Source organism: Mytilus californianus, unplaced genomic scaffold (assembly GCF_021869535.1).
Source record: "Mytilus californianus isolate M0D057914Y unplaced genomic scaffold, xbMytCali1.0.p SCAF_3, whole genome shotgun sequence".
NCBI classification, from domain to species: domain Eukaryota; kingdom Metazoa; phylum Mollusca; class Bivalvia; order Mytilida; family Mytilidae; genus Mytilus; species Mytilus californianus.
The window spans coordinates 70,546,045-70,570,944 of record NW_026262679.1 but is presented as its reverse complement, the minus strand read 5'-3'; the positions used below and the strand labels follow the sequence as shown (position 1 = coordinate 70,570,944).

General features: G+C 31.3%; 1 protein-coding gene across 1 annotated transcript in view; it reads left to right on the top strand.

The window, feature by feature from the left end:
- The first annotated feature begins 5,904 nt into the window (after positions 1-5,904).
- Positions 5,905-24,900, top strand: part of LOC127734988 (5-hydroxytryptamine receptor 1-like) — a 133,028-nt gene continuing 114,032 nt past the window's right edge. The window contains exon 1 of the mRNA XM_052245047.1: positions 5,905-6,233. The gene's annotated coding sequence lies outside the window, so the exon portion shown is untranslated. The remainder of the gene's footprint in view (positions 6,234-24,900) is intronic.

Below are 24,900 nucleotides of genomic sequence, written 5' to 3'. Positions count from 1 at the left end.
GGTTAACTAGACTTTCAAATTAGATAACTTTAATAGCTGTCAAATTATTGTTCACCGATTTGAACAAATTTTTCATATTTGATATATAACGTACTAAAACGATATCCAAATTACAATAAGTCCACAACAAACAATTAACAATGCATGAACTCGTCATAAAAATTAGCTTTTCGTTCGTATTTCAGACTAGACACCATCTAATCGAGGTAATGTCAGAAGACTGTCGATGTTCAAATAACCCGATATAAACATGAATATGATAAATGAAAAAAAAACAGACAAGCGCGTGCAATCGTATGATGACGATTTGTCTAGATGTGTTTGGTTTCATGTTTAAAGATTGAAAATATATGTAAATCTTCGTTTTACCTGTATATGAATGAATTTTGTGGATCAGTCAAAGAAATGGTTTTTCGTTTTACTTTTCAACCTTGACTTTCTTTTTGTTAATGAAGGAAGATGCCGACCATAAAGACTGAGCAACACTAACCCAACTTAAAACCGGAGGTGATTTTAAGTGCTCCGGATTTTAAGTGTTCAGCAATATAACTTTGTTTGTAAGGACATTTATGTAATATTGGTATCCAGTATAGTAAAGGGGGATCCAGTTCTTAGTCTTTGGTTGAAATTCCAAAGGAAGATAGAAATGACTTATGATTGTTCATGATTTTATTTTTTGTAAATGTCGTGAGAATATATGTTGAGTTCCAAGTAAATTGTCAATACCTAAATCCGTTATCAATCAGTTTATGTAATGTAATTTATACACAAAATGATGTTGTTCGGGGCTTTAGCTGAGGATACAAGTACATGTTTGGCATGAAGGTGTGGCATGTGTTTAGCAACATCTGATTTGAAGATAGATGTAGCATGAGTGTTCAAGGACCAATAAGGTTTTTTGTTAATTCAAATTTGTATCAACGATCTCACAGTTCTCACGCATTCGGAAATAGTATCCACGTCTTCTTTTTGTGTTTAGCACATTGCCTGACTCGACTGAAAGCATATGTGTTTAAAGTTGTGTTTCAAATTTATGGATAAAGGCTCAGGTCTTAGGTTTATGAAAGTTTAGACTTGAGGTCGTCAATATTTAGATTGAGACTGAGATCACCCACAGTTTTTGGTGGGGTTCGTGTTGCTCAGTCTTTGGTTTTCTATGTTGTATTATGTGTAATGTTGTTTGTCTTTTGATTGTTTTTCGTTTTTTTGCCATGGCATTTTCAGTTTGTTTTCGACCTATGGGTTTGAATATCCTTTGGTATTTTGCTCCTCTCTTGAGATCCTGCAATATGTGTCTATAATTGATAGTTTTAGTCACAATAGTTGTAGTATAGGTGTAAGATATGATAGGAACATACCAATCTTTAAATCAGGGAGGTATTTTCGATTGAACTGAATATGATGAACGATATTGTCCAAATTGAAGGCATCGGGAACTTTATTACGTGTTTTGGCAAATACAACCGTCGGATGGACTTTGCATAAAAGGACTGGAAAATTCAACTCAACCGTAACATGGAAGCCAATAGAAAAGGATAGGCAGAATAAGATAGTGAGAGGACCACTACATCGTCAGAAGATCATCCAGAGGACAACATTGCGACGAAATCAGAAAGGAGAATTGTGCAGCAGGTCAATATAAAGTCTGTGACGACTTTGTTGAACATCCGTACATTCCACGCTAGATCTACAGGAAAGTTAAGCCAATCCAGAAAAAAACGTAAGTTTAGAAAACCTTAATATCCTCCTCCTCCTTATCCTCCTCCTCCTCCTCCTCCTCCTCCTCCTCCTCCTCCTCATCATCATCATCATCATCATCATCATCATCATCATCATCATCATCATCATCATCATCATCATCATCATCATCATCATCATCATCATCATCATCATCATCATCATCATCATCATCATCATCATCATCCGCCGCAGCAGCAGCAGTCTTGGTAATAAAAAAAATCAGCATCAGCAGATAAAATTGAAGAGTTTCGAATATATTGAAGTGTATGTGCAAGTCTTACCAATACTCTGTAACAGGACAGTTACATGATTTTTGAGCTTAATTTAGAGCATACTAGACAATAAGTCAAGTGAAATATAATCTTTGAAAAATAAAGAGAGCGATATAGTACAGTGAGAGAGTTGAGCTTTGATATGTTGTGAGCGTTCTGAGCTAGAAAAGCTTTTGAGATCCGATAGAGTTGATTAAATAAAAAATATTAAAATAGATCCTCCCTCTGTTAAAAATCTTAAAATCACGAGAATCGACTCGAGGTCGAACTAAATAAACATAACATTTGCTTGCCAGAACTATCTGTCAATGATATCATGATGAAAAATGCAAGCTCTTGAATATCGTATCCGGTTGGAGACATATATGCTATATGCAGGTGATTCGGGAAATGAAAAGTTGATAATTTGAAAGTGAAATCATTTATTGTATCGTGAAGTTTAGTTCTAAATCGATCCTTATTGTCAATTACTAGCTATATATCAAGATATCAAACAGATCCGTGTCTCTTGTATCCTTTATTTCAAGTTCAATTGGATAGATGCAGTCAATTTGGTGACCCGATATATATGGGGCAAGTTTGAAATATCAAATAAGAATTAACCCTGTCATATATTCATATCTCTGTCCCTAGTCAGAAATGCGTTGTCTTATGTCATATATAATGTTATTTCGAAAATGTGGTGGTGATGACGGATCTTTGATTGTTATTGTTGAATCTTTATACAATTTTTTTTAAGACTCGGGACGATGTAGAGCTTGACAAATTGCATAGAATCCCGTCTTTTGTTGCTGACTGTATGTTGTCCTCTATTTTACATTTTGGTTTTTGTTGCGGTTGGTTTGGTGTATACATAGCATCTCTTTTTATTCATATTTTTGGACATATTTTATTAGAATCCATGGGTTCGTTTGACGTGTACAATTTAGTTTAGTCGAATTTAATATCTTCAAAATGTTCTAAATCTGGTTGTGTTACAGTTGTATTAGTCAAATATATAAAAGAGAGGCGAAAGATACCAAAGAGATATTCAAACTCATAAGTCGGAACAAACTGACAATGTCATGGCAAGTAACTAAAAACGATCAAAATGACAAACAAGAGTACACAAAGCACAAAAAACTGAGCAACACGAACCCCACCGAAAACCGATGGTGAACTCCAGTGATCTGGAAGGATAAGCAGTTCATGTCCCACATGTAGCACCCGTCGTGTTGCTAAAGCAAGTACAAATCCGGTGCTCAGTCTCATTCGATGATGTCACAATCGAGGAAATTGTGGTTAAGACAAATGTAAAAAAGCCGTGGTTATCTGTTAACATTCTCAAATGACACGGAGTTGGTATGAATCCTCGGGACTCACCATATATATCGTTCAATGCATCTTGATATGTCAAAAACTAGAATATATGTTGTAGGTGTGGGAATTTCATTAGGGAGCAACCATTTTACTTCAAAGGGTGTGGGGGGGGGGGGGGGGGGGGGGGTTATGATTTTTTGTCTGACTCAGAAAAAGCAAAGCACGAACATTTTTTTTATTAGTTTTTCGACGCTATCAATCAAATTATTTTTTTTTCAAAATTTAACACTATCCCTGTGGAATGGGGGAAAGACTGGATTCAGAATATTTTTTTTGGTCATCTGCTTGACCACAATATTTTTTTTCATCAAATTGGGGATCAGATTATTTTTTAGGAAAAAACACTAACCCCCTCCCTTTTGAAGTTAAATGGTCGTTCCCTTATCATTGTGTGGATTATCATGACATTTGAACATTCTCAAATGGCAGGTGTTGGTGACTTCTAGGGACGCATCCTATATCAAATCTAATTCATCGTGAAAGAGGCGAAAGATACCAAAGAGACACTCATAAGTTGAAACTAAACTGACAACTCCATTACAGAAAAAAAAAAGATCAAAAGACAAATTTAACAACAGTATACAAAACACCACATAGAAAACAAAAGGCTGAGCAACACGAACACCACCATCAAATAAGAAAATAGTCGGTTAAGGGTATGGATTTTTATCATTTTCAAGAAGGTTGTTAATTCTCAGTTGACAGAGAGTGGAGATGACCCTCACTGACCTTTTGATCCATAAGGCGGCCATATGGTCCCATGGTAACATCTAACGATACTCACTGTTCTCAAGTTATAACCATTTAACCAGGACAAAAAAAAATGTCCTATAGGTTCTATAGTAAACCCCACCCTTCTTATTGACCACTTAAAACACCCATTTGATAAAGAAGTCGCATGCAGAAACATCACCCTTAATGTCTCCCTCAAACCGCCCCAACTACTACTTCAATCTCTATGCAGTGATCAAAATATCACCAGCCAATAAAAAGATTTATCAATTTGCAAATTTCAAATGTTTGTTTATGCATCTTGCTGTTTACGGTTCCTCTCTATCAATTAGTGTCATAAAACATAATATCAAATAATGCTTATGTTGAAATGAAATAACCGTTAAAAGAGATATGTCAATCAAGGAAATGTCTGTCCGTTTTTAATGAATTTATGGTAGATTTTGTCTTTCATAGCATGGTGTTAGACAATTATTTGCATTTAACACTGTGTTTTATTTTTAGTTATTGCGGCAATGTTGCTTCCTACTTTACATTTAAGATAGACAAACAGATGAGTTTCTTAAACATCTTTTAAAAGCCTAAATTGTTTGAGTTACCTCCATTTACTAGCAATTTAAAAGAAATTCTTAAACATCTTTTATAAAGTTAAATTGTCTGAGTTATCCCCACTTACTAACGATTTAAAAAAATGAATCAATCAAAATATATTCTTTATTTATAAAAAGAAAAATACACACCATTAGATACATTTTTAAAAGTTTTATTATTCGAGTGAGAAAAAAAAATGTATTTCTGCATAACGAATTGCTTAAACCGTTAAAATATAAGACCAGGTGCAATCAATTGGGACTAAGATGTCAAAAGATCCCTATACCACCAAAATGTAAATAACTCCAATAAACCGCCATTTTCACTTTTGGACATATGACCTAATTTAAGATCGTGTATTGTGAATCATTATTTATGCTGACAGATTCTGCCGTTCTCTTACAGTTTTTAATAAAATAGGAAAAAAATTATTATGATAGATCGGGTAAAATTTTGTCAATGACGATCTTGAACATGTTTGCCCCTTTCAGTTCTTCTGCATCTACTATTGTCTTCAAGATATAACGCATATACTTGCATTTTCCCTAGCAATAGTGACCATGTTGGTTAATGAACCTTAATGTATAACAAAACACTATAATCGAGACAGCCTACTTATCAAACTGTTCAGAAGTTTTAGAGATACGATTTATGAAAACGTTGACCGACGATGGACGTCATGCGATAGCAAAATCTCATATAACTAATCTTCGGCCAGATGAACAAAAACCAAAACGTGTATTTGGAACGGACAGTTTTTAAACAAATAAGCCGCAGTAGCATATGTCAATGACCTGAACAAACGATTGTCACCGACAAAAACAGGACAGCTGCAAAATTCTTCTTGTTATTTGCGTAGGAGGTTGATAACCTGATAAATAATAAATTGTGAGAATTTCTTAAAAATGTTTTAAACATTCTTAATTTTGATTAAATTCAAATTAAGAATTAAAGAAACGATAAAGGTGACGTACCTTTGGCGTCTTTAGCATAAACAATGAAATTTTAACTAAAAGTCGACATTTCAGTAATTAATTATGTCAGTCAACTGTGTTAATGTTTTACTCCTAGTATTTATTTTAAATACAAATTTTAAAATTTTAAAAGTCAAAGCATACTATAGCCCTCACCGGGACAACTTCAATAAAGTGTTCATTTTCTAATAACGGTAAAATGATTGTTAGGACTTAACAGTTAAAGCTGATAATATTGTCATAAATTGATATTGTATTCACTGAACAGTAACATTAAAGATCCAACAGTCAGCTATTTAACACCACTGCAGAATATATCATGCGTGAAAAACTTTAATGTCACATATCCGGCTAGTTTCAACGAATAGGAAAAAGTGCCAGGGTGATTCTTCAATGACAGTGAGGAATTCTATTAATTTTGTTTAATTATTTTCTGTGTATGTTGAACATATTTCATATATTTCCGTATCAATGTAAAATGGTGTAACTCAGCTAATAATTGAGCAGTTATGTTCAAATATAGTTATTCGATATGGAATGGATAAAACTTCTCAATTTTTAGAAGGTAGGTAAATTATTTGTTAATTCAAATAGATGCAGAATGTTTGATTTAAATTGATGACAACATCATCTTCAAATGAAGTATTCGAATCCTATACCCTCACTAGTCTACACAAACAGACCATAGGGTATCCACTGTATGAAAATGCGGTCAATTATACATATGAAATTAAAAGTTATTTTATTGATGCCTGAAATTAGAAAGTATTCTCTCTATTTTAACTGCAATGATTGAATTAAGAGCGTAGTCCATACAGTACAGGGGCTGCATTTTTTCACAATAAATTACTATCTTAACGTGAATATGAAACTTAATATTCTAACTAAAATTGTTTTCTTTTCTATACTATAAAAACAACAGGACGCCCTTTTAATTTTAAGCAAGGTTAGACAGGGGCACATTTATAAAATACTGATAAGATCTAGAATGTACAAGCAAATGGAGGACATTATTTGTAACATTTTGTATTTTAATTTGTGACAAAATTAATGCATACTTGACTCAGATATAACTTTGAACCCATTTATTTAAGTGTAAAGGATAGTAATGACACTTAAAAACCATATTTATTTCATTGAAGTTAAACACTTAAAATGTTTGAAAAATTATAGCTAGATTTGCTAAAAATAGCTTATAATATTAGTATCGATAATTTGGACTGTATAGTGTATAGATAATATGATAATTATATAACTCCATTTATCTGGTTTTAATTATTCTAATTATCAGAATACATTGTTAATAACCAGCCAATTGGAAATATACTTTATATTAAGCTGTAAGGGCTTTCAAAACGAATAAATCGTAGTGTATAGTGCACGCAAAGCGTTGCAAAATTACCTTCTGAACCATGAAAAATAATGTCTTTGTTTTTGTTCTAAAGCAAACATGAAAAAGGCCTGTCAAGGTATTGTCCATTTAACCAACTTAACATATAATCCTTCAAACATTCAACGTTGTACAATTGTGATCGGTATTTTTAGAATCAAAATATAATACTGTTTCTAAAATCAATACCCAAAAAGGGTTGCAATTATATAGAAACTGACAAGACAAAGGAAACTGTAATTATAGTAAAATAACTTGAGATATCATATAGTGTATTGAGGATTGACACATTACATTAATCTTGTTGTTTTCCATTATTTTTATGTCAGTATGGAGTAAAATACTGGAATGAACGTCAGTTAGGCAACAATCCAACAATCTGGAACAAACAAAAGGACATTAGCTGTCATACTTTGTTATATAATATAAATAAGTCTGAAATTCTGCCATAAAATAAAACTTAATTGAAAATAAAATCTTAAACGCAATAATCGACTTCCATGTTCTGTAATTCCCATTTCCTTTTATTACTCGGTTTGTATGTCGGTCTTTGATGATATCGATTGTATATTCCGCAAAGCATCTCACCCATGCCATTTTCTTTTGGTTGAAGTTGTCACTATATTATTAGTGACGAGCTTTGAGGTTAAAAAAATGTGTTAAATTTCTACAATGTATTCAGGGTGGGAAAGGATATAGTACGCCTACTGTAGTGATCAATCCTGTATGGTATTTCAAAATGAAATTTGTTTGCATTGAAGGTAAAAAAAATTATTGTACACTTGTACAAATTAATTAACATATCTTTCAACAATCAACTGCCATTCGTATGGACCATAATTGTGTGTGGTGGAAAGGGCAAACTTTACTCGAGAGCTATTATCAAGGAAATAATGTCAGCACATTTCTTAAGTCAATTACATCAGTTGCTATTAATATGAGAAGGTTGATTCATTTACTGCAAGAAAAATTGATGATTTTAATTTTTCGTATCGTACTATCTTTTCGAGTAGTAGTGTACGTATACTGCCTCACTTAAAATACAGCTCCGTTCAAAACTTGTGTCAAATACATTTTCTTTCTTGAAAAAAGTATAATTACTGTCAAAGAAACAATATGATGATTTATTCAGATTAGGTTGATGTCATCATTGATTAAAGTTTAATGTCCACCATCAAGTACGCAATATGACAAAACAATTAAATCCTGAATTTGTTTTTTTCTAGCACATGTTTTTACCAGATTAATCTTGCAGATTAATGGCCACGTAACATGAATATAGCATGCCCAGGAAACTGAACATGTTCTTCTTCTATAAATAGAGATTGGTAAATCTTATTTTCGAATACCTGCAAATATGTTAACGATATATTATCTGTAAACAATGCAGATTTTCTAAAATATACAAATGAAATACATCAACCAGAACCCATTCTTAATAAATCAAAGACAGATAGTGACCGACCGTTTTTTATACCTTATCTTTTAATTTCTCATGATAATTATCATACAAAATTATGATAAACGAGACGGCTCTTCCTGTCCTGTTAATTTTCCTTTCCTTGATAATGTTGTACCGTTGGTTTTCCTCTTAAGGGATATAAATTTCTTAGTTGGTTAGATATCCGCGGATTGGAAGTGAGGTCTCGAATTTCAATGAATGAAATATTTTCAATACTTAAACACGTGGACATCATGGATATAGATATCATGAAATGATATAATCTTAAACTAACCTTTATCAAAAATATTGATATTAATAATGAGGAATTATGATCCCATCTGCAAGACTTTAGTAAAAACTAGTGCTTCGCATCGAGCTGTTTATGCTACGTTTAGTTATTTTCTTTCTCTTGTGATTTCATAACCTATAATTTCGTAATTCTAGTGTTTATTGATTTGCCTGTACCGATTTTCTTGTACATTTTTTATGTGCCATTTGTTTGAGATCTAAAAAAAAGCTTAACAAATAGTCATGTGCCCTTCCCAAAAACAAGAACTTCGTCTGCCGTTTTCATATTTTAATGATGTTCGTTTTGTTTTAGATTGTTTTATTATTTGGGAGAATTTGGTTTTGCATTCTTTGATAGGTTCACAACTATTAAGATCTTAACATTTTGTATATACACTTGTCTTTTGTTGAAGACTATTTATTGATTTCTGGGTGTCTTTTTGTTGTTTTGTGTGTTGCTGTCTCTTTGGCGTATGATAATAATGAGGGGATCCTCTGTATCGTCCTTTTGATCTGCGTTGATCTTTCGTTTGTCACAAAATGAACAAATAGATTGTCAGATAAAAACAAACTTGCCTGTCTGCAGCATTAATGGTTTTGTAATATTGATGACTTTTTAATAGAATTGTAAAGTCAATCACAGCAAATTTCATCAAATTTACAACATCTCATGAATACTAAATACTTTCGTATTATTTTTGAAAAATGAAACACTCAGAAATGACATTTATAACTTCAAAATTTGTTGCAATGATAAGGAACAAAAAGATAGATTTAATTTTATTTTGAATCATGAAGAACTATCGTTTTGTAATACACAACCAATTACTGAAAATTGAAAGACACAATTAATTTTCTAAAGTACTAAAAAAATAATGAGCAGATAAATGACAACAATAATTTTATTCTTTATACTATACAATGATTATTTCTGTCTTAATTAGCATATGATTTTAAACTATTCTAATGGTGAGATATTTCATTCCGTATTCGTTTTTACATCATTGTCTTTACTAATAGTTCTGTGTCTGTTTTCCCCATTATAGGACCTTTGAACAGGTTTGTCGCACTATTGCTTATTTTTGCGTTTTAAATGTGTTAATACGATAGTACATAGGTTGCAAACAGAACAAAGTGTATAATTGTCTATATATTCAGTTCAATAATTTATTTCATAGTTACAATTATACAAATAAAAAGTGTTTTTTATGTCACATATGCACCATCAGTTCCGACTTCAAAGTTGTAATGAGATTATGGCTAGGGAAAGGCGTTGCATAGATATAACATAAATTTATACTGAGATGATTGATTGTTGCTTGTATGCTGAACTTTCAGTAGAAAATTGTTTATGCATTCAACTGAAATTCTTGCTGACGTTCATATTTTGGTAAATTTTATAGTTGTTTCAAGAATGATAATGCATTATGTAAAACACTAGTTTTCATTTAAACTCGTTAAAACTTATATAACTTTTGCAAAGTATTTAAATTTTTTACAGCTAATCTCCCGTTTTATAATCACCAGATGTTTGTCATTTCAAATTCCGTCTTTGAATAAAGGAAGATATATATAGGAACCATTTCAGAGCGAATAGTTTTGAATGAGTTTTGAAAGCAGAATTGCCACAGCTATATATTTTTAAAGGACATACGTTTTTGTATTAAGCATTGAATGAATGTTGAATGTATATCATTTGAACGCCTGGTGTTAAATGTAAATTCACACATCAGCATGTCCCTTATATGAGCCTTACAGTCAATCATATGGTAAAATGTTCCAAATTTGTAAAATTATCTGTTTGTGAAGAAGTTGTTTTCTTTTAATCATGTAGTAATAACTGACGTTCGTACGAAGTATTCGAACTGTAGAAAATTTTCAGCGTGTCAGCAACCTGATTAAATCTCAGCCTGCTTTTACGATGAAATTTAAATATGTTTCGGCCAACGTTATTTATCGAAGAGAACATTTCCATCTTGCGTCTCTAACAAGAGTGTTATTCAATTTTATTTCGTGATAACAAAGTTATATTTGAGCAATATTGGTTCATTTTATTCTAACAGAATTTACAAAGGGTTGATAAGAAAGAAATACTTTCATAAAAACATTGAAAAGCTATTTAGAATTCAAATTACATTTCCAATCTAGTATTATGGAGTCTTGAACGATGGGGATGTCCGCCGAGAATTGTCAAGTTTGTTTTGTGTTGCAACAATCAGATTCTGCTATTCATTTTACCATACACTGGTGATTTTATCTGACATAAGAAATTTGAACTGAGACTCTCATGCCGAAGTTATAATACAATACTTTCCCCAGATATATTCCTAACAAACAATTGATACATTTCATGATATAATAAAGTATCAAACATTTCAATTTAGATTTTCTTGATATCAAGCATATTGCTTTAATGTGACAAAATGGCAAAATTATAACGATAAAATGTGAAATTAGAAAATAAAATGCTATCGTCAAATCATTTCAACTTCTGTCATCAAAGTTCACCCCAATGAAATAAACTGAATGTATATGCAAATTGAAATCCTATTTGCTATCACTTACATTCAAAACATAGTCATAAAATTGAAAATACGTTCAAATGCGCCCCATAATATTAGGAATATTTAGAAATCGTCTGTGTAGAAATAAACAAATACATAAACTAAGTCAAATTGCAGTTTACCAATCCAGTGTATTTGTTGACTTTTGTAAAGCGAATCCCAGTTACATATTGGATTAGAAAACTAAGGAATTTTGTACATTAAAGTTCATCATAAAAATGGAAATTAAGGTAGGAACAGACATTTGAATTTTTTGGATTGTGTGCTGTGAAAATAGTTTAAGTGATTATAAACACGACTTTTGTCGCCACATTTGTTTTTACTTTCTAAACTATCTCTGGTATATATCTGTTTTGTAGAGTAGACATCAAACAAGAACCCCCAAATGTATGTTACACTCTTTATAAGGTTATTGACACAACACAGACGAGTCCTCTGATCACCTTTAAATAAGGTTACAACGTACGACTACTTTTGTGTAATTTAAAATAAAATGAATGATTTTGACCAGTTGTAATTTAGTTTTTTTTCGATTAAATTTCTTGTACAAATAACTTTCACTCTTTCGATAAACAAATTTCTCTTGTAACCTATTTGCTAATAAACATCAACGAATCTAGGTTTCTATGAATTAAAGAAGAAAGAGTCTTTATTGAATAGCCTCTCCTATATTTGCCTGCAGTAAAAATGAAGAAAACGTTGAATCTAAAAGCATACAATCAGAAATATGTACAAGTTTACACCACCAGCAGTACCAAATGAAGTTAGCTATTAGATTTCATTGATACATCTCTTTTCATGAAGGCCTCCTTTCGAAAGATTTCCGGACGCCATCACGAGTGGGTTAATGTTGCTCTTTAGTTTTCTATGTAGTTTTTTGTGGATTTGTTGTCTTTTCTTGTCGGTTTTCGTTTTTATTTTGCAATGGCGTTGTCAGTTTTTCATCGACTTGTGAGTTTAGAATGTCCGTTTAGTATCTACCGCCTCTATTTTCAAATGACCTGAATCTGTAAAATTCCTCTTAAAAATGTAGCAGTATATGTCTACGGTAATAAGATTATTGGTAGTGAAATAAGATGGAATTTATGACCATACCTGAAATTGGATTATTAGTACCAAATTATCTGCAGCGACAAGAAGAATATTTTGTCTGAAGATTAAAATTTCCGTCTTTGTAGTTTTCAATATAGAATTGTTTCGATCAGTTATTAATAGAGGCACCGAATAAACATTTTCATGGATAATTGTTAATTGCATGTACATTTACGTGTACCCATTCTGGTGACCAGTATAGACCAATGTACTTCTATACACTTGAGTCTTCGTTTTTTATTGTTGTTTACAGTATTTGGCAACCATCAGACCTAATATTTTTTTTGTCTTTTCATGCGTTTGAGCGATTGACAGAAGGACAGTTTAGTTCGCTTTAACGGAAAGTAATTATTTTGACATTTGTAGAACCATAGAAGTGTCAATTAAGTTGTCTAATAAGGTTTAATTGCATTGAACGCGTAATTCATTAACACGAAACCTACACCACACTGTAAGAAAAACCCTGTATCGCATACCCACATCTTAACACATCTGCATAGTGAAATGCTACACAGTTTTTGTACACACCATTAGTGGATTTTGAAGTTGATAACCCTAAATGTATAGTTATAATGATGTTAAGGAGCACACTATATTATTGCTAGTTCATGAACATTCATCTACCAAGCATTACAGACAATCTTAAAATCGGGTTCCACGCACACGCATTTTTGGTTATAAAATGCGGGATTGGAACGTCATTTTCTCGTGTATCTCAAGAGATCCTAATCCAATAGTTAAAATTGAGAATGGAAATGGGGAATGTGTTGTTTAAACAAGGATACATTTGAGTTTTTCTAGATTGTTTGTCTAGTCTGATGGATAAATTTATATGAGTTTTCAATGATATTTCACTCGTATGACAAACATTTTGTTAACCAATGTCAAAGAATGGCGTTTTATTGATGGTTTAAACTTCTTTTTTCAGTTACCTCATATCAGTCACTAGCTGAAATAATAACATATATTATTAGAAAAAAACTATTCTCTCTCGTCAAAATGGAAATGTTTTAATGAAAGAACATTTTGATAATTTGCATTTGTATTTTACTTTATCTGTCTTTTTAATTCATCTTCAATAATACTTCCAAGGTTCAATATGATGTAAAATATGCTTAATATTACTAAGGCTGTACACGAAGGAAGCTCAGCAGGTATAAAACTTTCTTAGTCTTTTGAATGATATCTTAATACTTCAGTATGCAACACACACTTCATTCTTATCGGCCATTCATATACCAGTATTATATGATACAGTATATTTGATCTTTCTTTATAATTCTTTATTCAGCACAAATTACACCCACAAGGAGTCAAAGGCATAACAATTACATGTATTAACAACAATATAATGATGACATTTACATTTACATAAAAAGTCAAACAAAATATTAAACACATAACACAACTACTGACCTCAAGTGCCCCCTGTCCTCAGTTCCATAGACTGTTTAATAAAGGAGCCTAAAGATTTCACTTGCTGACTAGTGGTTGGGATTCAATAGCGGCAGTTCCATTTTGAACGTGTCAATCAACTTGTATTTCAAACTTCAATCAACAAAACAACTGTGTGACGTATACAACACACATATTTCAGTATACAACACTTCATTCTTAATCGGCCATTCATATACTAGTATTATATGATACAGTATATCTGATCTTTCTTTATAGTGATGCAATAGCGGCTGTTCCATGTTTAACGTGTCAATCAACTGTTTGACGGTATACACATTTACAACCAGAAATACTATCCAAAATAAATTGAAAGTGCACATTGGAATTATTAACCATCATCTTTTTTAAATTCTGAAAACATCTCATTGAATTACGAGTTGTTTATTGGATGATACTTATTCATATGACAGTTGTTTTCCATTCGTTTGATGTGTTTGAGCTTTTATTTTGCCATTTGATAAGGGACTTTCCGTTTTGAATTTTCCTTGGAGTTCGGTATTTTTGTTATTTCACTTTTTCCGTATATATGACATACTTGCTAAGAGAAAACCCCTAATATTATTCAGATCAAAATCTGAAAAACAATTTGCAAAGTTTCATAATTTAAAGAAATTCTCAATAAAAAACAGTTATTGGTTCAAGAGGAAATGGGGATGCAGGATACATTCTACATTTATGGACAATTTTTTTCTTTTTGTACGATAATCATACTGTATCATTCAGTTACAAGGAAGATAAAAGTGATACAAAAGGGTAGCATGTATTAAAGGTTCGATAACAGTGTCATGGATATCCAGTAACTGGTTCAAAAGGCATTGCGGGTCTCCCCTTTTTGTAGATATGGCATATTATATGTCTTACTAAACTTTTTCTGATAACTGATTGATAGATCAATCAGGGATTTCGTTAGCTCAAATTGCTACAAATATTTACTAAATTCTTTCATAGATACAAAGATTTGGTTTTGAAGTTTGGGTGTACCTTAAGAAATTATATCACAAATGTAATATCGAATCCTTATTTATATACACCTGGAGAAAGTATCGCACCACCCAGATTTTTCCCACAAACCAAAATTTTATAACAACAAATTCAACGTTTGGTCCATGGAATGAGAGGACAGTTAGCATTGTTATTCGTGTTTACGGTAGTTTCAATCGGTATTGTAAATTATTATGTTAATTGAAACCACTGACACATATAAGGGTTTTTCAAACAAAAGGAATTGTGCTATTGACCTTTTTCTACTTTTTAGCATCCAAATTTAAACATTGTCCATTTGAAGTACCCATGCAATACATCCTTTTGTTTGTCAAAAATTGAAATCATTATTTTTCTTTAACCTTTTAATTTTATTTATGCATGTGGACTTGTCAATAACAGAATTGCATAATTTATATAGTTTTGGAGCTATACTTAATGTGATATGTTACAATATTTCGGTATGTGAGAAACATCAGTGCAATAATTTCTCCAGGTGTATATATTATGATGTTGTTAAAAAAAAGCTCGTAAATTTAGATACGACTCTTTTTTTTAAAACTCATTGACCCTTCCTCAAACTTCTAAATCATGCATTGTATTAAGATCTTTGGATATTGTTTTTATCGGTACTTAACATTTTGATAACCAAATTCATAACTAAACTTATATACTGCTATCCAGTAAAACACAGTTAAAGTCCTACATCATGTCGATACTAATATTTTGGCATTGTACATTTATAAGTTCATTGTTTTCCATGATTGCTTATAACGCCTATTCACTAAATCCGTTGAAGGTGTGATGATGGCTATTTCTGTAAGGAAAAACATGATCTATTTATTTCTTAAAATTGATTGATTGATTGATTGATTGATTGATTGATTGATTGATTGTAGGTTGCTAAACGTCCTCTGAAATTGAGATTTGCGCGTTGTTTTATCCATAATTTAGGTAAGGTGGCTTTAAATCTGATTACAATTAATAACCATCGATATTTTAAAACCCTGGTCATCAAGATTTCTAAAGCAGGAAGCTTGAAAAATATAGTCAATGTTCAAAACAGATGTTTTTCTGCCATTTTATTTTACATTGTATTTTTTTTTTTATTTCATTAATCTCATTAGTTTCCGGAAAATACATCTATTTATATTTCATAACATTAAATTAACTTCCTTATAGTCCTGTCCATCAGACAATTACTTTACACATTGCGAGGGCGAAACAATAACATTAAATTAATTCAGAATACTGCAAATTTCTACAAAATAATCAACAAACATGTTTTGTATATGTTATATATTTGCTATGATCGAACATTACAATTTATGAATGGAAATGCCTAATCGAACAGTGTTAGATTTTCTAAATAACCAATTTGAAAATTTTACCAAAATTAGAGGTTGCTTGCGTGAAGACGGATAATAAGGAATCACTTTAGTTTCAAAGATGTCTGCAACTAATATTAAAAACTAAATTTTACTATCCCATGTTAGTCTTTTTATTTTTACAAAAGTATTGTTTTCATTGAATTGATTTACATGGGAAGATAATTAAAAAATGGTGGACCACACAATACAGAAGGCTTGAACAATTTGCAAAGACACTAATAACACAATTATTGTCTCATCCATTCACACAAAGCCTATTTTTGGAGCGCATTGAACATTGTTCAATAACCATAATTTAAACCCACGAATAAACAAGTTATATGGGGTTTGAAGCTTACACAGAAGTTTTCGAACGAAATATCATTCTTCAGTGAATAACCCAATTATATGTTTGGATCCCTTATAAAATGCAGTAAAATCTTTTTGGGAGTCACATGAAAGAGTGGGTATGGATTCCCTTGACTAAGCCTACATGTACATTGTACTTATACCAGAGTAACCAAAATATGTTATTTGCATTTGAAAGACAATGCTTAGTTTTGCTTCTGATAGATTACTAGTTTTTTTTAAAGAGCTTAACAAGGCGAAAACAAGGTTATACATTTTGTACATACAAATGTATGATACGCATGAAATGATCATCATTTATTACTTAATCTGATCAAATCTATTGGTTAAGTTATTGAAATACAGGTAAGTATGGGAAGCCCTTTTTATATTTATTCAATTTCAAGATATCTTCTAAAGTATATAAGATATCTTGTATTCTTTATAAGATAACTTATTCAAATTGATGTTAATAAGATATCTTATATACGTATTAACTTTATGAGATATCTTTTTAAACTAAATTAGATGTCTTATATAGTTTATTAGATATCTTTTAACCCAAATTGTATATCTTATATAGTGTACCTTTTGAACGATATAGATTATAAGATATCTTATTCATAAAATATCTTATTAACTTTATAAGATATCTTGAAAATGCATACCATACAACATGTCGTCTTGAATTTTTGGATAAGTCAATATACTCAAAAACAATCCACAAACTTTCAAGTTGCGGATTTAAGCCATTGATTAGGCTACAAGTTAACAAATGCAAATATTATTGACACAACCTCTAGGTACACATATGAAGATGTGATACAGTAAATTTAAGTTGAGATTGGAAAACTGATTTTGAAATAATAGATTGTAAAAAATACAACTTCTATACTACATGGTCGAAAAATATGAAATTTATTTGTATTATTTTTAGAAACCAGGAGGAAATGTGAGGCAGGCCGAGATTTTCTTCTTTTTCATAGCGAGTTCAAATTAATTATATATTTTCCTCTATCTAAGATATCACAAATCTAGTTATTCTTACAATGCAAATATATTGTACTATTTGCAAATTAACATATTTTTTACGTTTGGAGGACGTGTTTTTCAACAAACAATCTGCATTCCCACGGGAACCAACTGTACTCCTCTTCTTGTTGACTTGTTCCTTTATTCATATAAGGCTGAATTCATACAGGAACTTCTTAGGAAGAAAGAAAAGAAGTAAGCAGTATACTTTAATTTCACTTTCCGCTATATAGATGATGTTCTATCACTAAAAATTCAAAATTTGGTGACTATTTTGAACGCATCTATACCATCGAACTTGAGAAAAAGGATACAACAGGTATAGTTAAGTCTGCCTCATATCTTGACTTACATCTTGAAATTGACAATGAAATCGGTTGAAAACAAAACTTTACGACAATAGAGATGATTTCAGCTTCCCAATTGTGAACTTTCCATTTATATGTAGCAACATTTCAGCAGCGCCTTCTGGCTTCATACGGAGTATATATCTCCCAGTTGATACAATATTCCAGGGCTTGTGTTTCCTATCATGATTTCTTTGATAGAGGGTTGCTGCTCACAAGGAAGCTTTCAAACCAAGAGTTCCAAGTGGTAAAGTTGAAATCATCCCTTCGTAAATTTTACGGACGCCATCAGGAGTTGGTTGACCGTTATGGAATATCTGTTTCAAAGATGACGACGGATATTTTCCGATTGTCGTAACTACATCTCGTCCCCTTCCCCCAAATGTGACCTACCGAATTAGATTTATCAACGGGTTTGTACTTACATGAGCAACTCGATGGGTGCTACATGTGGAGCATGATCTGCCTACCCTTCCGGTGCACCTGAGATCACCCCAGGTTTTGGTAGGGTTCGTGTTGCTAAGTCTTTGGTTTTCTATGTTGTTTTGTGTACTGTTGATTGTCTGTTTGTCTTTTTCTGTTTTAGCCGTGGCGTTGTCAGTTTATTTTCGACTTATGAGTTTAAATATCCCTTTGGTATCCCTCGCCTCTCTTTAAGTCTTCTTAAACTTAAAGTATTTCATGCGTAAAGATTTCTATTACACATTAAGTACTGTTCATTTTTAATCACCCGATGCGCATGTGTAAACTGTGGAGTCATAAACAGCAGCGATAAAAAAAATAGTAATAAAATTGTTCTGTATACAAATTTGTTGATTTGTATTAATTTATTCCATTAAATGAAAATGTGTTTATAAGATGAAGTAAAATTTACAATCTATGCTGAATAGATAATAATACTGTTGATTTATTGCATTAATTTAAAGTGATAAATTTTAACTTTAAGCAGGATCATGGATACAATAAGATTGTGAATGCTGATATTACTGCGAGATGCACGATTATAAGAATTAAGCGATATGAATGCAAATAACGTAGCCCATTTTACAAAAGCGCTGAAGCAAAGTTTGCTTAAATCATGACTTGGCTTGCTTTTTTATCTTCATCCAATTCGTATGTTTTATTACATTAAATATGAATTATTATAACATATATAAATGGAATAATCATGATAAATATAGAGTAGTATTGATAGTGTTGATTTATGTTTACCTATTGTTTGCCATGCAGGTTACACATACTAGTACTATTAAACACAATGTTCTTGTCGGCTTTCGCCGGAAATGAAAGCAGTGGCGGATTCGAAGTCGAAGTGGGCGTACACCACCTTTGATTAGAAAATGTATTTTTTAGCATAAAAATCGTCAAAAATAGAATCGGCTGTACATGTATATATCAGTTTTCGTGATTTCACCCCTTTCAAAAATCCTGGATCAGCCCATCGAAAGGTTATATATAACAAACACGTCATGGGCATTTAGGCCAATAGGAAAACAAAGATGATATATAAAAATAAACAGATCTATTGTTAGTATTATGTTTAATCAAATAATGGAATAGCACATATTTACATGAATAAAAGGAGATGTTTAATATATGGAATGTGTTAATAGTTCGATTAAAACAATAAATATTTGATAAGCCATCGTCTCGATCACTTAATCTTTAATATGTACAGGATTTGTGATTTGCCTAATACTGCCAAAAATATAGGAAGATACATAAAAATACAACAAGATAAAAAGCAAAAAGATATACCTAATGTCACTCATTTTTGAGACAAAAGTTAACGAGCCATTCGTTGTTCTTATCAAGGCTGTTTTACAATTCATCGTAAGGATGGACGTAATTGTCACAGCAGCCAAATAGCACAAAAGATAAAACACAGAAATAACATATGGATTTTAAAACATTACAAACCTAAGGATGAAATCTTATTGATTTTATTTAAGTAATTAATGTTCAAACATCTTAATTTAGATTAAATAAATACATGTACCGTTTCTAAATCTCAAAATGACTATGCGATTGCTAATGCTAATAAAAATTTATCTTAAACTGTTTTGATTTAAAGCATTTTGATTTATTGCTTTATTAGCTTTTCATGTTTTGCAGTCATTCCATATATTTACCACGATTAAAAGCTAAACGATGTTTTAAGAAATATCTAAAAGAATTTATCAATTGATCAACCGTGTCACGTATATAGTATGTTCTCTAGTCAACCGTTCCAGTTGGAAAAAATATATACCTTTTAATGAAGGCGTTTTCATTTTACAAGTGTACAATGTATTGTATAATATGAATTTAAAGAAAAGAAGTCACATCCACGCCTGAATGCAACTAAAACTTCTAACTGTGAAAAATGAAGTCTTTAGATGTTACAGACACCTACAGTTCTTTTTACACCATGTTAAGGAAAAGATTATTATAGGAGTGTTTCTCAGGTATAACTATTCTACACATATTCAACAGCTTTGCTATCTCATTTCAATTCTATTTAACAAATCGACAGGGATCTTTCAATATAGCTAAAGAACAACCTTAAAATGCAATTTGTCAAAAGGATAACGACTGAGAGCATATATTATTTTACTATCTGTGAAAATAACATCTTGGTTGTAGGTATTAGAATTTGAAATACAAATTTAAATCGAAATTTGTATATAAATTGACTCGGATTACAACATTTGTTATTGATATGAACTGTAGCATGACAGGTTCCGACATCATGAATTCAGTTTTGAATATTTATTTAACGTCTTTATTTATATACCTTAATCAAAATCTTAAGTATTTAAATATATTTTTCTCGAATGAATTGATATCATAATGAACTTTTTGTCAATAGGTTTTTCAGACACCATAACGAACAGTTACGATAAATTATAAAGAAATAAACTTTCCATTTGGCAATAATGCAACCATTAGTAGAACAGTATAGATATCGTTCTGCAGGAAGAATATACCACTGCTAACATAATCATTATATATTTGTACATAAATTATTATTTATTTACAAAGTTTAAATTTTCGATTACATAATAATAAAAAATAGCTCTTTCAAATTTGGTGCTCCTGCCGCTTTTCTAAATTTACATTCGTCGATCATTGTGCATGCACAAATTAATCGTTGACTTGTAAGTCACTTCCACCAATCAATCTACTGCATTCAATGATCATTTCTTTACTTTCTCGCACAATTAAATTTAAGGGCCAAGTTAGGAGATCAAAAGTTATACATGATAACCTCTAGATGTCTTTTTTATCGTTGGGTTGCTGTCTTCTTGACTTAAACCCTATTCTGTTTTTATTCATATTTATAGAGATATACAACTCAAAGGCACATACAAATACATAAGTAAATAAGAATAAAACTATATAAGTTCAACTTTGCCTGACGGAGCTGCAGTCTATATAGGTTTTTGTAAAACCGTTTGCATATGAGATATTCGAGATTGGTAAAATATGTTGGTAAAAGACTGAGTTTTGAAATGTGTGTGAAAAAAACATAAGTGGTTTATGAGGATAATAAACCAATCGCGTTAATGCAATCAGAAAAAAAATAAAGCTTTTGAACAAAGCGAACTTAAAAAAAATCAGAAGTAAATTCGCTGCGATACAGCTTTTTAGTGCTTAGGAGGCGTAAAGCAAACATCAATCAATAAATCAATCATCCATAATATTTATTGATTTTATACAATTGATTTGAGTATAAGGGTATGCATTTTTGAAACGATATTGGTTGCATTGTTGAAGTCGCAAGGTTTTAACTTTCTTACCCTGCAATATTTAGTGGGTATTTTTTTGAATATATAACCTATCGAGGAGCGTAATGTAACAAAAACGTTTTTTTTCAATCCTTCTTTTGGAAATCCGTTTTAAGAGTATCAACTTATTTGTTCTGATGTGCTAATATCTCTCCGTGATAGACAATAGAAAATGTGTAGATTGGATTTTATTCAAATTTTACGGTATAATGCAAAAAAAAAAAACATTAAATGAATAAATTGTTTGAATGCACGATTCTCTTACTACTCGCAAAAGACTCACAGTACAAACTTGACTTAGCATTGACCGAGCAAATACCAAGTAACCACAAGCGGCCAGTCTTTAAATAGAATTTGACCTTTATTGAGGTAGGTGATATTTAACGCCAAATTAAACAGAAGTAATAGTCAACATTGTTGTTTAATAGATGTTATTTATCCTGTTTACCTACAAAGAATCGAAGATAATTTATTCAGTTGTCAGCTATGTCGTATGGTAATTGAGATGCAAAACGGCATTCGATCATTTGTCTGATGACTGAATTTATATAATTATTTTTATGTTGACTTATTGCAATATAACATCCGTTTTAATGCATTTCTATACTTGTTTGGTTACGTAGTTTACATTTTAAACAAGATAGACTTGGGACAAAATCAGTCCACAAATTAACTTTTAAATATTTGACGCATTACATGTTCTTCTATATATAGAAAACAAGCTGAAAAAATAGAGCGTAATTAAAGTTACCTGGTATAAAAATAGTTTTAAAACTATATTTGTTTGAAAACTGAAATTAATACTTTTCAAAGGTTAAATCTATTGTTTCACTAATATAAGAGTCGATAGCATATGTTTACTGTTTTCGGATTTTAAGTAGACATGTTTTAGTTCTGTGGCAAATGAATGATTGTTGACTGTCATTTGGACACGTTTTGCTGAAGCAAATCTGCAGTGCTGTTTTTAAGTAGATAATATACTGCTTGATAAAATATAAAAATAATAAGATGTGATATGATTTCCAATGAGACAACTAACTTACATAGTTCATATGCATGAAGCGGATTTTTAGGTTAAAAAAAACGATGGCCTGATTTGTATGACAAAACAATTAACGAAAAACAAATATGACAGACTGCCACGTCACCCACTGAATTACAGGCTCCTGACTTGGGGAAGGCACATAAAGTATGTGACGAAGCGAAACACGTTTGTGAGCGCTGAATCTTCACATAACCTCGGACTTTGGTGTAACAGCACAAAATAAGAACAAACTGTAAAAATCAGTTGGAAAAGGCTTAACTCATCATATCGGCACGAATCACAAAAAATAAAACCCAACTAACATAAAGACAGAAGACGCAAAGTTCAGATCTGAGAGTACTCGCAGTTATTGAAAGCTTTTGCAAATCACCCAGACTTCGAACGCTTCCATTTCTATGTCTAACTTGAAACCAAATGTAACTATTGAAATTCTGTTGCGCAGTGAAAAATAATGTATAGCATATTTTATGGTTGAATTTAACATTGAGCTAAACCATTAAGTTTTTCACCATCCATATCGTCATTGAATGAAATCGACATTTCCATTCTCAATTTTATGACTTAAACGCGGACCGCAACGAGGACCCCAAATTGGACTCTTTTAAAAGTAAACAGTAATTTGAACATAACCGTTCGCTCGCAACAGAATCAGGATATCAGGAGACTATAAACGTCTAGTATACGTTTATCGGTTCATGTTATCTGCCACCCTGTTATTGTATAGTAGAAAAGTCGATTGCAGCATAAATACATTCATGATACAACATCCCAATATCAATAGCAAAATAAAATATATGCGATGAAGATGTTATCCGTTGTTTTGTTGGGTATGTGTCTCATTGACGTTTATATTATGTCTTATTTTATTCTTAAGTGTAAATAAAGCTATAAGAAGTACATATAGTTGAAAGCAAAATAAATTGTAATATAAATCACATTTTAATTGTGCAATTAAGAATTGTTTGCAACAGATATAAATAAAAGAAAATCCTGTGCATTTAGTTTGAAGAAAGATAATATAGTAATATGTGTTAAAATCTTTTAATATTATGATAAAAATCGTAAAATACACGAATACGTTTTGGATATATGTATGATTATATATATGACCATGCTGGGCTCTGCAATGCATTTATTTGATATTGCAGAGAAAACAAAAGAGTCAAACATTTTTTGTCATATTTTGAAAAGGATTAATAACTGAAATCAAGGATTTGTATAGTAAGTACTATACAAATCCTTGCTGAAATGTAATTAATACTTTTTCCTTCAATTAAGTATAATACATCGTACTTGTCAATGTATTTTTATTAAATTTCTTGAGTAGGAACTATACTTCTACAATAAATCTCTATAATTGGAATAAATATAAGTCAGTGTTTTTGAAAGTTTATGATATCTAGGGGAACTCTCCATCAAGTTGGACACATTTTACTTCACGCGCTCTTTGTACCTTCTTGGAGCATACAAGTTGTCAAGTTCGAAATTCTTCAGAAAATAACACCAATAGTCAATAAATGTCTCAGAAACTATCGTACTTGGCTTTATTTAATCATAAACGTAATTTCGTTCCAAATCTGAATTTGCCTTTAAGACAGTTTTGCTCTCGAGTCGGACACAACAAATATCTTGTTTAAAAGACGGCCATCTCAAACATGATATTATATACCAAATTAATGTATTTAAAATTTAAGAATATAAAAAAGGGAGATAAAGAAATAGAAAACTATCCAACAGAGTCCAAATCCAGTGGATTACAGGAATTAAAGGTATTCGTACGGCCTTCGACAATGAGAAAAACCGTTACCGTATAATCAGCTTATTATCATTTGTCACGTGAACAATACGAAAATTTTGCACAAAGAAACACAAAAAAAATATACATGAGTAAAACTGTATCAAATTACCTCTTTATCTTTGTCGTTTTAAGAAGGTTTATGAAGAATATTAGATAAATGTAAAAAAAGATTATTTTTTTCTTTTCTTGGCATATTTTTCACTCCTTCAGCATCATTTTGTTAATTCTGGTGGAAATCGCCGGCCATCATATCGTCTAATCGAGATTTTCCAGTCAAGTAAAAAACCGTTATTTCACATGTGAAA